General features: G+C 45.6%; 1 protein-coding gene across 1 annotated transcript in view; it reads right to left on the bottom strand.

The window, feature by feature from the left end:
* LOC127912428 (proteoglycan 4-like) overlaps positions 1 to 18628 on the bottom strand; it is a 288599-nt gene that overhangs the window by 116180 nt on the left and 153791 nt on the right. The window lies entirely within an intron of this gene.

The raw sequence follows: 18628 nt of genomic DNA, 5'->3' as shown, positions 1-18628 counted from the left end.
ACATGACTGGGAATACATTCATTAGGCCCTAATCTATGGATTTCACATGACTGGGAATACATTCATTAGGCCCTAATCTATGGATTTCACATGACTGGGAATACATTCATTAGGCCCTAATCTATGGATTTCACATGACTGGGAATACATTCATTAGGCCCTAATCTATGGATTTCACATGACTGGGAATACATTCATTAGGCCATAATCTATGGATTTCACATGACTGGGAATACATTCATTATGCCCTAATCTATGGATTTCACATGACTGGGAATACATTCATTAGGCCCTAATCTATGGATTTCACATGACTGGGAATACATTCATTAGGTCCTAATCTATGGATTTCACATGACTGGGAATACATTCATTAGGTCCTAATCTATGGATTTCACATGACTGGGAATACATTCATTAGGCCCTAATCTATGGATTTCACATGACTGGGAATACATTCATTAGGCCCTAATCTATGGATTTCACATGACTGGGAATACATTCATTAGGCCCTAATCTATGGATTTCACATGACTGGGAATACATTCATTAGGCCCTAATCTATGGATTTCACATGACTGGGAATACATTCATTAGGCCCTAATCTATGGATTTCACATGACTGGGAATACATTCATTAGGCCCTAATCTATGGATTTCACATGACTGGGAATACATTCATTAGGCCCTAATCTATGGATTTCACATGACTGGGAATACATTCATTAGGCCCTAATCTATGGATTTCACATGACTGGGAATACATTCATTAGGCCCTAATCTATGGATTTCACATGACTGGGAATACATTCATTAGGCCCTAATCTATGGATTTCACATGACTGGGAATACATTCATTAGGCCCTAATCTATGGATTTCACATGACTGGGAATACATTCATTAGGTCCTAATCTATGGATTTCACATGACTGGGAATACATTCATTAGGTCCTAATCTATGGATTTCACATGACTGGGAATACATTCATTAGGCCCTAATCTATGGATTTCACATGACTGGGAATACATTCATTAGGCCCTAATCTATGGATTTCACATGACTGGGAATATATTCATTAGGTCCTAATCTATGGATTTCACATGACTGGGAATACATTCATTAGGCCCTAATCTATGGATTTCACATGACTGGGAATACATTCATTAGGCCCTAATCTATGGATTTCACATGACTGGGAATACATTCATTAGGTCCTAATCTATGGATTTCACATGACTGGGAATACATTCATTAGGCCCTAATCTATGGATTTCACATGACTGGGAATACATTCATTAGGCCCTAATCTATGGATTTCACATGACTGGGAATACATTCATTAGGCCCTAATCTATGGATTTCACATGACTGGGAATACATTCATTAGGCCCTAATCTATGGATTTCACATGACTGGGAATACATTCACTAGGCCCTAATCTATGGATTTCACATGACTGGGAATACATTCATTAGGCCCTAATCTATGGATTTCACATGACTGGGAATACATTCATTATGCCCTAATCTATGGATTTCACATGACTGGGAATACATTCATTAGGCCCTAATCTATGGATTTCACATGACTGGGAATACATTCATTAGGTCCTAATCTATGGATTTCACATGACTGGGAATACATTCATTAGGTCCTAATCTATGGATTTCACATGACTGGGAATACATTCATTAGGTCCTAATCTATGGATTTCACATGACTGGGAATACATTCATTGGTCCCTAATCTATGGATTTCACATGACTGGGAATACATTCATTAGGTCCTAATCTATGGATTTCACATGACTGGGAATACATTCATTAGGCCCTAATCTATGGATTTCACATGACTGGGAATACATTCATTAGGCCCTAATCTATGGATTTCACATGACTGGGAATACATTCATTAGGCCCTAATCTATGGATTTCACATGACTGGGAATACATTCATTAGGCCCTAATCTATGGATTTCACATGACTGGGAATACATTCATTAGGCCCTAATCTATGGATTTCACATGACTGGGAATACATTCATTAGGCCCTAATCTATGGATTTCACATGACTGGGAATACATTCATTATGCCCTAATCTATGGATTTCACATGACTGGGAATACATTCATTAGGCCCTAATCTATGGATTTCACATGACTGGGAATACATTCATTAGGTCCTAATCTATGGATTTCACATGACTGGGAATACATTCATTAGGTCCTAATCTATGGATTTCACATGACTGGGAATACATTCATTAGGTCCTAATCTATGGATTTCACATGACTGGGAATACATTCATTAGGCCCTAATCTATGGATTTCACATGACTGGGAATACATTCATTATGCCCTAATCTATGGATTTCACATGACTGGGAATACATTCATTAGGCCCTAATCTATGGATTTCACATGACTGGGAATACATTCATTAGGCCCTAATCTATGGATTTCACATGACTGGGAATACATTCATTATGCCCTAATCTATGGATTTCACATGACTGGGAATACATTCATTAGGCCCTAATCTATGGATTTCACATGACTGGGAATACATTCATTAGGCCCTAATCTATGGATTTCACATGACTGGGAATACATTCATTAGGCCCTAATCTATGGATTTCACATGACTGGGAATACATTCATTAGGCCCTAATCTATGGATTTCACATGACTGGGAATACATTCATTAGGCCCTAATCTATGGATTTCACATGACTGGGAATACAGATATGCTTCTGTTGGTCACAGATACGTTTAAAAAAACAAGTAGGGACCTGGATCATTAAATCAGTCAGTATCTGGTGTGAACACCATTTGCCTCATACAGCGCGACACATCTTCTTCACATAGAGTTGATCAGGCTGTTGATTGTGGCCTGTGGAATGTTGTGCCAATACTCTTCAATGGCTGTGTGAAGTTGCTGGATATTGGCGGGAACTGGAACACACTGTTGTGCATGTTTGGAATGCTCTGAAACAACATGCTTAATGGGTGACATGTCTGGTGAGTATGAAGTCCATGGAAGAACTGGGACTTTTTCAGCTTCCAGGAATTGTGTACAGATCCGTGCGACATGGGACTGTGCATTATCATGCTGAAACATGAGGTGATGGAGGCGGATTAATGGCACGAATGGGCCTCAGGATCTCATCACGGTATCTCTGTGCATTATCATGCTGAAACATTTTTATTTGTATTTTATTTCACCTTAATTTAACCAGGTAGGCTAGTTGAGAACAAGTCCTCATTTGCAACTGCGACCTGGCCAAGATAAATCATAGCAGTGTGAACAGACAACACAGAGTTACACATGGAGTAAACAATTAACAAGTCAATAACACAGTAGAAAAAAAGGGGAGTCTATATACAATGTGTGCAAAAGGCATGAGGTAGGCAAATAATTACAATATTGCAGATTAACACTGGAGTGATAAATGATCAGATGGTCATGTACAGGTAGAGATATTGGTGTGCAAAAGAGCAGAAAAGTAAATAAATAAAAACTGTGGGGATGAGGTAGGTGAAAATGGGTGGGCTATTTACCAATAGGTTATGTACAGCTGCAGCGATCGGTTAGCTGCTCAGATAGCTGATGTTTGAAGTTGGTGAGGGAGATAAAAGTCTCCAACTTCAGCGATTTTGCAATTCGTTCCAGTCACAGGCAGCAGAGTACTGGAACGAAAGGCGGCCGAATGAGGTGTTGGCTTTAGGGATGATCAGTGAGCTACACCTGCTGGAGCGCGTGCTACGGATGGGTGTAGCCATCGTGACCAGTGAACTGAGATAAGGCGGAGCTTTACCTAGCATGGCCTTGTAGATGACCTGGAGCCAGTGGGTCTGGCGACGAATATGTAGCGAGGGCCAGCCGACTAGAGCATACAAGTCGCAGTGGTGGGTAGTATAAGGTGCTTTAGTGACAAAACGGATGGCACTGTGATAAACTGCATCCAGTTTGCTGAGTAGAGTGTTGGAAGCGATTTTGTAGATGACATCGCCGAAGTCGAGGATCGGTAGGATAGTCAGTTTTACTAGGGTAAGCTTGGCAGCGTGAGTGAAGGAGGCTTTGTTGCGGAATAGAAAGCCGACTCTTGATTTGATTTTCGATTGGAGATGTTTGATATGGGTCTGGAAGGAGAGTTTGCAGTCTAGCCGGACACCTAGGTACTTATAGGTGTCCACATATTCAAGGTCGGAACCATCCAGTGTGGTGATGCTAGTCGGGCATGCGGGTGCAGGCAGCGATCGGTTGAAAAGCATGCATTTGGTTTTACTAGCGTTTAAGAGCAGTTGGAGGCCACGGAAGGAGTGTTGTATGGCATTGAAGCTTGTTTGGAGGTTAGATAGCACAGTGTCCAATGACGGGCCGAAAGTATATAGAATGGTGTCGTCTGCGTAGAGGTGGAACATGAGGTGATGGAGGCGGATGAATGGCACGAATGGGACTCAGGATCTCATCACGGTATCTCTGTGCATTCAAATTGCCGTTGATAAAATGCAGTTGTGTTAGTTGTCCGTAGCTTATGCCTGCCCATACCACAACCCCACCGCCACCATGAGGCACTCTGTTCACAACGTTGACATCAACAAACCGCTCGCACACACAACATCATACACGCCGTCTACCATCTGCCCGGTACAGTTAAACCGGGATTCAGCTGTGATGAGCACACTTCTCCAGCTTGCCGGTGGCCATCAAAGGTGAGCATTTGCCCACTGAAGTTGGTTCCGCAGTTGGTTACGAGGAACAGCAGTCCGGTTAAAACCCTTGTGAGGACGACGAGCACGCAGATGAGATTCCCTGAGATGGTTTCTGAAAATGTGTGCAGAAATTCTTAATTTGTGCAAACCCACAGTTTCATCAGCTATCCGGGTGGCTGGTCTCAGATGATGCCGCAGGTGAAGAAGACAGATGTGGAGGTCCTGGGCTGGCGTGGTTACCTGTGGTCTGTGGTTGTGAGGCCGGTTGGACATACTGACAAATTCTCGGCTTATGGTTGACAAATGAACATTCAATTCTCCGGAAACAGCTCTGGTGGACTTTTTCCACATTTTGAAATGTTACAGCCTTATTCTAAAATGGATTAAATCGTCCCGTCCCCCCGCTCATTAATCTACACACAATACTCCATAATGACATCACAATACCCCATAATGACATCACAATACTCCATAATGACATCACAATACCCCATAATGACATCACAATACTCCATAATGACAAAGAAAAAAACATGCTTGACGATTTGATAATCCCTTCTCACTCTGGCATTCTGTAAACACTGACACACTATGTCGCGTGTGCTTCCACTCTTCCTCCCGCTCTTCCTCCCCCTCTCCCAGCCCAGCGCCCATGTCACGGCCGGCTCGCCCAGGCAGGACTCCGGGGGCGCCCCTAGAGGGGGGGGGGGGGTATTGTCACGCCTGTTCCAGCTCTTCCTGCCGCTGGCGCTCGAGGGCTCTCCAGGATTACGCAATCAAGCCACCATCAGTACGCACACCTGCCTCTCCCCGTCAAGCGCATCTGCGCTCTTTTGGACTCAGCTGAACTCTATTACTTGTGTTATAGCCTTCCCTGTATCTGTCTGTTGCCTAAACTCTGTTCCCTGCTTCGGGACTGATGTTTGTCCTATGTCCTTGTTTACCCGTGTGCTGACACTGTTCCTGTCGTGTTCTATGTCTGTTCCCTATTAAATGTTTGACTCCCCGTACCTGCTTCTTCTGTCCGGCGTCGGTCGTAACACACTAAGATTAATAATCTGAGAGGAATAAAAACAACGCTGTCATTCTCATCTGCACATTGTATTGAGATCAAATTCTAAGTCAAACATTTGCTATCTTGAGGAGGATAACACTAAGTTTAGTGCTTTTAGTTCCTTTCTTATAAAAAGAGGGGAGGAGGACACAGAGATCTCTGTGTATGGATAGAAGAGAGAACAGAGATATTTTATGGTGACTACTTTGAGGAGGGAACAGAGATCACTGAGAGAACAAATATTATATGCTGACTAATTTGGTAACTGATGCAATTTATTACATTGAGACATTTCTTCATAGCAAACAATAACAACAAACCCTGTCGACACCACCCACCTTCACAGTACCATGTCAACACCACCTACCCTCACAGTACCATGTCAACACCACCCACCTTCACAGTACCATGTCAACACCACCCACCCTCACAGTACCATGTCAACACCACCCACCCTCACAGTACCATGTCAACACCACCTACCCTCACAGTACCATGTCAACACCACCCACCCTCACAGTACCATGTCAACACCACCTACCCTCACAGTACCCTGTCAACACCACCTACCCTCACAGTACCATGTCAACACCACCCACCCTCACAGTACCATGTCAACACCACCCACCCTCACAGTACCCTGTCAACACCACCCACCCTCACAGTACCCTGTCAACACCACCTACCCTCACAGTACCCTGTCAACACCACCTACCCTCACAGTACCATGTCAACACCACCCACCCTCACAGTACCATGTCAACACCACCCACCCTCACAGTACCATGTCAACACCACCCACCCTCACAGTACCATGTCAACACCACCTACCCTCACAGTACCCTGTCAACACCACCTACCCTCACAGTACCATGTCAACACCACCCACCCTCACAGTACCATGTCAACACCACCCACCCTCACAGTACCCTGTCAACACCACCCACCCTCACAGTACCATGTCAACACCACCCACCCTCACAGTACCATGTCAACACCACCCACCCTCACAGTACCCTGTCAACACCACCTACCCTCACAGTACCCTGTCAACACCACCTACCCTCACATTAACCTTGCTCTTTCCATCTCCTAAATTCAGGGCCTCCAGTAGAGGCCCAGCGGGACATAGCTTCTCTCCCAAAGGAGTATACGTCCAACAGCAGTGACCCGTACCAGCAGTTCAACATAGCTTCTCTCCCAAAGGAGTACACGTCCAACAGCAGTGACCCGTACCAGCAGTTCAACATAGCTTCTCTACCAAAGGAGTACACGTCCAACAGCAGTGACCCACCAGCAGTTCAACATAGCTTCTCTCCCAAAGGAGTACACGTCCAACAGCAGTGACCCGTACCAGCAGTTCAACATAGCTTCTCTACCAAAGGAGTACACGTCCAACAGCAGTGACCCGTACCAGCAGTTCAACATAGCTTCTCTCCCAAAGGAGTACACGTCCAACAGCAGTGACCCGTACCAGCAGTTCAACATAGCTTCTCTCCCAAAGGAGTACACGTCCAACAGCAGTGACCCGTACCAGCAGTTCATTGACACTTATGGAACCCACTACATTCACCTGGCTGACCTTGGGGGAGGATGAAGAGGGTGACTGGAATCCGCACCTGCTTGGCCACCCTGAACCAGGTGTCTGGGTCCCAGGTGCAGACATGTCTTAGTATGGGGTTGTCTGATGGCATGGGGTTGTTAAATGTGTTGAGTGGGCAGGGTTCAAAGGTCTTTAATAATGAAGACAGTAGTACAGGTTATGACAAGGGTTTCCTGAGTCACAGCACTGAGGTGACAGGTGGGGATGGCTGACCCACTGCAATTTTCATACTGTGCCAATAGATCCATGGGATGATGCAATCAGCCATCACACTGCCCTATCCCATCTGAACAAGAGGAATACCTATGTAAGATCTCTGTTCATTGACTACAGTTCAGCGTTCAACACCATAGTACACTCTAAGCTCTTCATTAAGCTCGGGGCCCTGGGTCTGAACCCTGGACTTCCTGACAGACTGCCCCAGCTGGTGAAGGTAGGCAAAGACACCTCCAATACAATGAGGAGGTGAGGGCCCTGGTGGTGTGGTGCCAGGAAATAACCTCTCCCTCAATGTCAACAAAACAAAGGGGCTGATCGTGGACTTCAGGAGACATCAGAGGGAGCACCCCGTATCCACATTAACGGGACCGCGGTGGAGAAGGTGGCAATCTTTAAGTTCCTCGGCGTACACATCACTGACCGTCTGAAATGGTCCACCCACACACAGACAGCGTGGTGAAGAAGGCACAACAGCACCTCTTTAAGTCCTAAAGTGTGCCCAAGGTGATGCGCTGGGCTGACCGCACCTCCTCTGAAAAACCCTGCAGTTACGGACGGCGACGTTGCCATACCAGGCAGTGATACAGCCTTATGCTCTCAGTGGTGCATCTGTAAAAGTTAGTGTGGGTCTTAGGGGCCAAGCCAAATGTATTCTGCCTCCTGTGGTTAAAGAGGTGCTGTTGTGCACTCTTCACCATGCTGTCTGTTGCTAATCATCTACAGCCAGGGGCGTAACTTTGGTTTTAGAAGTGGGGGCATAAAATATACAGTGGAAGTTGGGAAGTTTACATACACTTAGGTTGGAGTCATTAAAACTAGTTTTTTCAACCACTCCACACATTTCTTGTTAATAACAAACAATAGTTTTCCGTGCTCGTCCATATATTTATATATTTCAAACTTACTTTTAGATTTGTGTGTATTGTTGTGTATTGTTAGATATTTGTAGCACTGTTGGAGCGAGGAACAAAAAGTGTTTTGCTACCCCCACAATAACATCTGCTAAACATGTATTTGATTCAAGTGATTTCATTTAATTTGATTTGACCAAACCAGACACTGAAGGCTTCAAAAAAATGTCTGAATAGTCTAGAAAGGATCCCAGACGTTCTGTCCTTCACTGGTCTCCCTCTGCGTGACTTGGTTCATGACACCAAGGTGAGGGATAATCTACAAGCAGCTATTGGTCAGAATGTGACAGACAATGGGATTGAGAAAAACAAGACAGAACAGACACCTTGTGGGGTGAGTTCTCCCAACCCGTCTCCTGATTGCTGCCCTCTGTTGGTAGGGAGAGGCAGACTGACTGTCTTTGTGGACTGTGGGTTCAGTATAAGGGGTGATGAGTGCACCATGGGTATGGTCTGATGGGTGATGAGTGCACCATGGGTATGGTCTGAGGGGTGATGATTTCAGCATGGGTATGGTCTGAGGGGTGATGAGTGCACCATGGATATGGTCTGAGGGGTGATGAGTGCACCATGGGTATGGTCTGAGGGGTGATGAGTGCACCATGGGTATGGTCTGAGGGGTGATGAGTGCACCATGGGTATGGTCTGAGGGTGATGAGTGCAGCATGGGTATGGTCTGAGGGGTGATGAGTGCACCATGGGTATGGTCTGAGGGTGATGAGTGCACCATGGGTATGGTCTGAGGGGTGATGAGTGCACCATGGGTATGGTCTGAGGGTGATGAGTGCACCATGGGTATGGTCTGAGGGGTGATGAGTGCACCATGGGTATGGTCTGAGGGGTGATGAGTGCACCATGGGTATGGTCTGAGGGGTGATGAGTGCACCATGGGTATGGTCTGAGGGGTGATGAGTGCACCATGGGTATGGTCTGAGGGGTGATGAGTGCAGCATGGGTATGGTCTGAGGGGTGATGAGTGCACCATGGGTATGATCTGAGGGTGATGAGTGCACCATGGGTATGGTCTGAGGGGTGATGAGTGCACCATGGGTATGATCTGAGGGTGATGAGTGCAGCATGGGTATGGTCTGAGGGGTGATGAGTGCACCATGGGTATGGTCTGAGGGTGATGAGTGCAGCATGGGTATGGTCTGAGGGGTGATGAGTGCAGCATGGGTATGGTCTGAGGGGTGATGAGTGCACCATGGGTATGGTCTGAGGGGTGATGAGTGCAGCATGGGTATGGTCTGAGGGGTGATGAGTGCACCATGGGTATGGTCTGATGGGTGATGAGTGCACCATGGGTATGGTCTGAGGGGTGATGAGTGCACCATGGGTATGGTCTGAGGGGTGATGAGTGCAGCATGGGTATGGTCTGAGGGGTGATGAGTGCACCATGGGTATGATCTGAGGGGTGATGAGTGCACCATGGGTATGGTCTGAGGGGTGATGAGTGCAGCATGGGTATGGTCTGAGGGGTGATGAGTGCACCATGGGTATGGTCTGAGGGGTGATGAGTGCACCATGGGTATGATCTGAGGGGTGATGAGTACAGCATGGGTATGGTCTGAGGGGTGATGAGTGCACCATGGGTATGGTCTGAGGGGTGATGAGTGCAGCATGGGTATGGTCTGAGGGGTGATGAGTGCAGCATGGGTATGGTCTGAGGGTGATGAGTGCACCATGGGTATGGTCTGAGGGGTGATGAGTGCAGCATGGGTATGGTGTGAGGGGTGATGAGTGCACCATGGGTATGGTCTGAGGGGTGATGAGTGCAGCATGGGTATGATCTGAGGGGTGATGAGTGCACCATGGGTATGATCTGAGGGGTGATGAGTGCACCATGGGTATGGTCTGAGGGGTGATGAGTGCAGCATGGGTATGGTCTGAGGGGTGATGAGTGCACCATGGGTATGGTCTGAGGGGTGATGAGTGCACCATGGGTATGATCTGAGGGTGATGAGTACAGCATGGGTATGGTCTGAGGGGTGATGAGTGCACCATGGGTATGGTCTGAGGGGTGATGAGTGCACCATGGGTATGGTCTGAGGGGTGATGAGTGCACCATGGGTATGGTCTGATGGGTGATGAGTGCACCATGGGTATGGTCTGAGGGGTGATGAGTGCACCATGGGTATGGTCTGAGGGGTGATGAGTGCACCATGGGTATGGTCTGAGGGGTGATGAGTGCACCATGGGTATGGTCTGAGGGGTGATGAGTGCACCATGGGTATGGTCTGAGGGTGATGAGTGCACCATGGGTATGGTCTGAGGGGTGATGAGTGCACCATGGGTATGGTCTGAGGGTGATGAGTGCACCATGGGTATGGTCTGATGGGTGATGAGTGCAGCATGGGTATGGTCTGAGGGGTGATGAGTGCACCATGGGTATGATCTGAGGGGTGATGAGTGCACCATGGGTATGGTCTGAGGGGTGATGAGTGCAGCATGGGTATGGTCTGAGGGGTGATGAGTGCACCATGGGTATGGTCTGAGGGGTGATGAGTGCACCATGGGTATGATCTGAGGGGTGATGAGTACAGCATGGGTATGGTCTGAGGGTGATGAGTGCACCATGGGTATGGTCTGAGGGGTGATGAGTGCAGCATGGGTATGGTCTGAGGGGTGATGAGTGCAGCATGGGTATGGTCTGAGGGGTGATGAGTGCACCATGGGTATGGTCTGAGGGGTGATGAGTGCAGCATGGGTATGGTGTGAGGGGTGATGAGTGCACCATGGGTATGGTCTGAGGGGTGATGAGTGCAGCATGGGTATGATCTGAGGGGTGATGAGTGCACCATGGGTATGATCTGAGGGGTGATGAGTGCACCATGGGTATGGTCTGAGGGGTGATGAGTGCAGCATGGGTATGGTCTGAGGGGTGATGAGTGCACCATGGGTATGGTCTGAGGGGTGATGAGTGCACCATGGGTATGATCTGAGGGTGATGAGTACAGCATGGGTATGGTCTGAGGGGTGATGAGTGCACCATGGGTATGGTCTGAGGGGTGATGAGTGCACCATGGGTATGGTCTGAGGGGTGATGAGTGCACCATGGGTATGGTCTGATGGGTGATGAGTGCACCATGGGTATGGTCTGAGGGGTGATGAGTGCACCATGGGTATGGTCTGAGGGGTGATGAGTGCACCATGGGTATGGTCTGAGGGGTGATGAGTGCACCATGGGTATGGTCTGAGGGGTGATGAGTGCACCATGGGTATGGTCTGAGGGGTGATGAGTGCACCATGGGTATGGTCTGAGGGTGATGAGTGCACCATGGGTATGGTCTGAGGGGTGATGAGTGCACCATGGGTATGGTCTGAGGGGTAATGAGTGCACCATGGGTATGGTCTGAGGGGTGATGAGTGCACCATGGGTATGGTCTGAGGGGTGATGAGTGCACCATGGGTATGGTCTGATGGGTGATGAGTGCACCATGGGTATGGTCTGAGGGGTGATGAGTGCACCATGGGTATGGTCTGAGGGGTGATGAGTGCACCATGGGTATGGTCTGAGGGGTGATGATTTCAGCATGGGTATGGTCTGAGGGGTGATGAGTGCACCATGGGTATGGTCTGAGGGGTGATGAGTGCACCATGGGTATGGTCTGAGGGGTGATGAGTGCACCATGGGTATGGTCTGAGGGGTGATGAGTGCAGCATGGGTATGGTCTGAGGGGTGATGAGTGCACCATGGATATGGTCTGAGGGGTGATGAGTGCACCATGGGTATGGTCTGAGGGGTGATGAGTGCACCATGGGTATGGTCTGAGGGGTGATGAGTCCACCATGGGTATGGTCTGAGGGGTGATGAGTGCACCATGGGTATGGTCTGAGGGGTGATGAGTGCACCATGGGTATGGTCTGAGGGGTGATGAGTACACCATGGGTATGGTCTGAGGGGTGATGAGTGCAGCATGGGTATGATCTGAGGGGTGATGAGTGCACCATGGGTATGGTCTGAGGGGTGATGAGTGCAGGTCAGTACAGGGAAACCCACATTGTTAAAAACACCTGTGATCTATTTTGACTTTGACATTTTGACTTTGGCAATGTAAACACCCAGTCCACTCCAGCGCTCCAGGTGTGGTATAAGCCCCTATATAAAGCTCCGTCCAATCGCTGCAGCTGTACATAGTCCATCGGTAAATAGCCCACCCAATTTACCTACCTCATCCCCATACTGTTTTTATTTACTTTTCTGCTCTTTACCTGTACATGACCATCTGATCATTTATCACTCCAGTGTTAATCTGCAAAATTGTAATTATTCGCCTACCTCCTCATGCCTTTTGCACACAATGTATATAGACTCTCTTTTTTTAAATGTTTTTTTTTTCCGACTGTGTTATTGACTTGTTTATTCTTTACTCCATGTGTAACTCTGTGTTTCTGTCTGTTCACACTGCTATGCTTTATCTTGGCCAGGTCGCAGTTTTAAATGAGAACTTGTTCTCAACTTGCCTACCTGGTTAAATAAAGGTGAAATAAAAAAAAAAAAAAAAAAAATAAACACAACCCCCCAGGTCGGTGATATATAAACACACAGCATGGGAACCATTATCATCACTGTCTAATGCTCCAGGTGTGGTATAAGCCCCTATATAAACACAACCCCCCAGGTCGGTGATATATAAACTCACAGCATTGGAACCATTATCATCACTGTCTAACGCTCCAGGTGTGGTATAAGCCCCTATATAAACACAACCCCCAGGTCGGTGATATATAAACACACAGCATTGGAACCATTATCATCACTGTCTAACGCTCCAGGTGTGGTATAAGCCCCTATATAAACACAACCCCCCAGGTCGGTGATATATAAACTCACAGCATTGGAACCATTATCATCACTGTCTAACGCTCCAGGTGTGGTATAAGCCCCTATATAAACACAACCCCCAGGTCTGTGATATATAAACACACAGCATTGGAACCATTATCATCACTGTCTAACGCTCCAGGTGTGGTATAAGCCCTATATAAACACAACCCCCAGGTCTGTGATATATAAACACACAGCATTGGAACCATTATCATCACTGTCTAACGCTCCAGGTGTGGTATAAGCCCCTATATAAACACAACCCCCAGGTCTGTGGTATATAAACACACAGCATGGGAACCATTATCATCACCGTCTAACGCTCCAGGTGTGGTATATAAACACACAGCATGGGAACCATTATCATCACAGTCTAACGCTCCAGGTGTGATAAATAAACACACAGCATGGGAACCATTATCATCACCGTCTAACGCTCCAGGTGTGGTATATAAACACACAGCATGGGAACCATTATCATCACTGTCTAACGCTCCAGGTGTGGTACAAGCCCCTATATAAACACAACCCCCAGGTCAGTGATATATAAACACACAGCATGGGAACCATTATCATCACAGTCTAACGCTCCAGGTGTGGTATAAGCCCCTATATAAACACAACCCCCAGGTCTGTGATATATAAACACACAGCATTGGAACCATTATCATCACTGTCTAATGCTCCAGGTGTGGTATAAGCCCCTATATAAACACAACCCCCAGGTCGGTGATATATAAACACACAGCATGGGAACCATTATCATCACTGTCTAATGCTCCAGGTGTGGTATAAGCCCCTATATAAACACAACCCCCCAGGTCGGTGATATATAAACACACAGCATGGGAACCATTATCATCACTGTCTAACGCTCCAGGTGTGATATATAAACACACAGCATGGGAACCATTATCATCACAGTCTAACGCTCCAGGTGTGGTATAAGCCCCTATACAAACACTACCCCCCAGGTCTGTGATATATAAACTGACAGCATGGGAACCATTATCATCACCGTCTAACGCTCCAGGTGTGGTATATAAACACACAGCATGGGAACCATTATCATCACAGTCTAACGCTCCAGGTGTGATAAATAAACACACAGCATGGGAACCATTATCATCACCGTCTAACGCTCCAGGTGTGGTATATAAACACACAGCATGGGAACCATTATCATCACTGTCTAACGCTCCAGGTGTGGTACAAGCCCCTATATAAACACAACCCCCAGGTCAGTGATATATAAACACACAGCATGGGAACCATTATCATCACAGTCTAACGCTCCAGGTGTGGTATAAGCCCCTATATAAACACAACCCCCAGGTCTGTGATATATAAACACACAGCATTGGAACCATTATCATCACTGTCTAATGCTCCAGGTGTGGTATAAGCCCCTATATAAACACAACCCCCAGGTCGGTGATATATAAACACACAGCATGGGAACCATTATCATCACTGTCTAACGCTCCAGGTGTGGTATAAGCCCCTATATAAACACAACCCCCCAGGTCGGTGATATATAAACACACAGCATGGGAACCATTATCATCACCGTCTAACGCTCCAGGTGTGGTATATAAACACACAGCATGGGAACCATTATCATCACAGTTTAACGCTCCAGGTGTGGTATAAGCCCCTATATAAACACAACCCCCAGGTCAGTGATATATAAACACACAGCATGGGAACCATTATCATCACAGTCTAACGCTCCAGGTGTGATATATAAACACACAGCATGGGAACCATTATCATCACTGTCTAACGCTCCAGGTGTGGTATAAGCCCTATATAAACACAACCCCCAGGTCTGTGATATATAAACACACAGCATGGGAACCATTATCATCACTGTCTAACGCTCCAGGTGTGGTATAAGCCCCTATATAAACACAACCCCCAGGTCGGTGATATATAAACTCACAGCATGGGAACCATTATCATCACTGTCTAACGCTCCAGGTGTGGTATAAGCCCCTATATAAACACAACCCCCAGGTCAGTGATATATAAACACACAGCATGGGAACCATTATCATCACTGTCTAACGCTCCAGGTGTGGTATAAGCCCCTACCTATATAAACACAGCCCCCAGGTCGGTGATATATAAACTCACAGCATGGGAACCATTATCATCACAGTCTAACGCTCCAGGTGTGATATATAAACACACAGCATGGGAACCATTATCATCACTGTCTAACGCTCCAGGTGTGGTATAAGCTCCTACCTATATAAACACAGCCCCCAGGTCGGTGATATATAAACTCACAGCATGGGAACCATTATCATCACAGTCTAACGCTCCAGGTGTGATATATAAACACACAGCATGGGAACCATTATCATCACAGTCTAACGCTCCAGGTGTGATATATAAACACACAGCATGGGAACCATTATCATCACTGTCTAACGCTCCAGGTGTGGTATAAGCCCCTATATAAACACAACCCCCAGGTCAGTGATATATAAACACACAGCATGGGAACCATTATCATCACAGTCTAACGCTCCAGGTGTGATATATAAACACACAGCATGGGAACCATTATCATCACAGTCTAACGCTCCAGGTGTGGTATAAGCCCCTATGTAAACACAACCCCCAGGTCGGTGATATATAAACACACAGCATGGGAACCATTATCATCACAGTCTAACGCTCCAGGTGTGGTATAAGCCCCTATACAAACACTACCCCCCAGGTCTGTGATATATAAACTGACAGCATGGGAACCATTATCATCACTGTAGACTGAACCATGGTACTTTCTCCTTCTCCTACACATTAACTTGTGACAAACACCTGACTGCTCCTAAGCGTGACCGTTATGTCCCCATCCCAAACTAGAGGGGAATCAATGGAGAGGCGGATTACGGTGAACTGACAACCAGTGTTATTTTATTCCTTTGAGGAGGAAACTCAGTCATGAGTCATATTTCCAAAAGTATATTTTCAGACATTTCCTTCTTGATGCTTCCATTAGATTCTTTACAACGTACAGGAGGCTGCAATCTGTTTCACGTTTTTATGAATGAACTTGACACAATTGTCAATTTTAACCTCGAGTATCTAGTCCATGCCTTTTAACTTTTTTGTTTGAACTATTTTATAATCTTACATTATATATAAAATAACTATTGATCTGTTCAGGATTTCCCTGCTTTTTTGTTAAAATCTATGCATCTTTCTCTTGTCCTGTAACGTCTTTGTGTCAGATATAATATAAGATGAATATCTCATCATGTCTGTAGTTTCCACCGTGTTTGCCAAAGGTACACACACACACACACACACACACACACGCGCGCGCACGCGCACGCACGCACGCACGCACACACACACACACACAAATTGCTTAATCAGCGTTATTCTGAGTTGAGTGGACGTCAAAAGGACAGACGCTGAGCTAATGTGTGTTTACTCAACAAACTCGGCTCAAAGTCAGTAAAATATTCCTGTTTGTTCAAAACAGCATTTTCATTGTCCTACTTAAACAGCAGTTTGATTTTCAGAATTGTTTGTTTCAATACCTGTGTTTTTGCATTTACTTTGATTGGTTGATTAATCATGCTACACAATAAATAGCTTTTATCAAAACAAATCTAGTCTGTTAGTAGATGGACATATTGCACCCGTTACTGAGATGGCTGTTCCAGTCTAAACCAATGATCTAGTCTCAATAACACAGGCAGCTGGTGGCACCTTAATTGGGGAGGAAGGGCTCATGGTAATGCCTGGAGAGGCATACATGGAATGGCGTTTCCATGACGTTTCCATGTTTTCAATACCATTCCATTCACTCCATTCCAGCCATTTATTATGAGCCCATCCTCCCCTCAGTAGCCTCCTGTGGTCAGTAAACAATCTTCCCTGGCAGTCATTCTGAATACTGGTTGCAGGTGAATTAGAAGTTCAAATTGTTGAAAATCCTCACTTTGTGCTCGATTCCGATAGAAATAACACATCACCTTGCAAGCCAGCATAATGTGACTTGCGGGTTTGATGTGACCTGTAAACCAGGAGTTTCAGACCACTGCGTTAGGGTGTGACTAGCCCCTCAAATAATGGCCTTATGATACATGTCATGTATTTTCATAAAGAGTTTAATTTGAAAGATAACGTGCTCACTTAAACACTCACTTGGTGAAGGCTACGGTACTGAAAATCATTGAATACAACAATGATATCTCTGCCACTAACAAATACAGTCACGGGTGTTAACTACCATTCACTCGAAAGGCACTCTGGGTAATATGCGAATAAGGTAGAATGAATTCTCCAACTGACCTACTCAGGGTTGCTTTTGACATGGAGATGCCCTGCAGGCCAATGCCCTCAGAGAGTTTGATTTGCTATGCCCATGAAAAACACGTTATCTTGAAAAACCACATTTGCTATGCCCATGAAAAACATATTATCTTGAAAAACCACATTTGCTATGCCCATGAAAAACATATTATCTTGAAAAACCATGTTTGCTATGCCCATGAAAAACATGTTATCTTGAAAAACCATGTTTGCTATGCCCATGAAAAACATATTATCTTGAAAAACCACATTTGCTATGCCCATGAAAAACATGTTATCTTGAAAAACCATGTTTGCTATGCCCATGAAAAACATATTATCTTGAAAAACCATGTTTGCTATGCCCATGAAAAACATATTATCTTGAAAAACCACATTTGCTATGCCCATGAAAAACATGTTATCTTGAAAAACCATGTTTGCTATGCCCATGAAAAACATATTATCTTGAAAAACCACATTTGCTATGCCCATGAAAAACATGTTATCTTGAAAAACCATGTTTGCTATGCCCATGAAAAACATATTATCTTGAAAAACCACATTTGCTATGCCCATGAAAAACACAATGCACATGAGGATGGTCCAGAAAATGATCAGTAAAGTCTCTGTAAGTTATAACCACATCTTTGGGAATCAAAAAATAATAATAATAATTGCAAATTAGACATAAATGTCTATGTCCCACTTTTGTGATTATTTATTTATTTTGAACAAACATTCCACTGTTAACAGCAGGCGCCTGGATATTTATTTTGAAGCCCCAGATGTGTATCATTGACCCTAGTTAGATTACAAACAATATGAAAACAGATCATATCGTATCCTCTGTTGAATCAATAAGAAGAGATTTGATGAGATCTTACCACTGTGGGAATAATTCAAACTGGATACAAGTGGATAGAGATTGGGCCAAGTACAGAAAGCATGGGGCGGCAAGGTTAGAGCATTGGACTAG

This window comes from Oncorhynchus keta, chromosome 27 (assembly GCF_023373465.1).
Source record: "Oncorhynchus keta strain PuntledgeMale-10-30-2019 chromosome 27, Oket_V2, whole genome shotgun sequence".
Lineage (NCBI taxonomy): Eukaryota > Metazoa > Chordata > Actinopteri > Salmoniformes > Salmonidae > Oncorhynchus > Oncorhynchus keta.
This window is presented reverse-complemented; position numbering and strand designations above follow the sequence as displayed.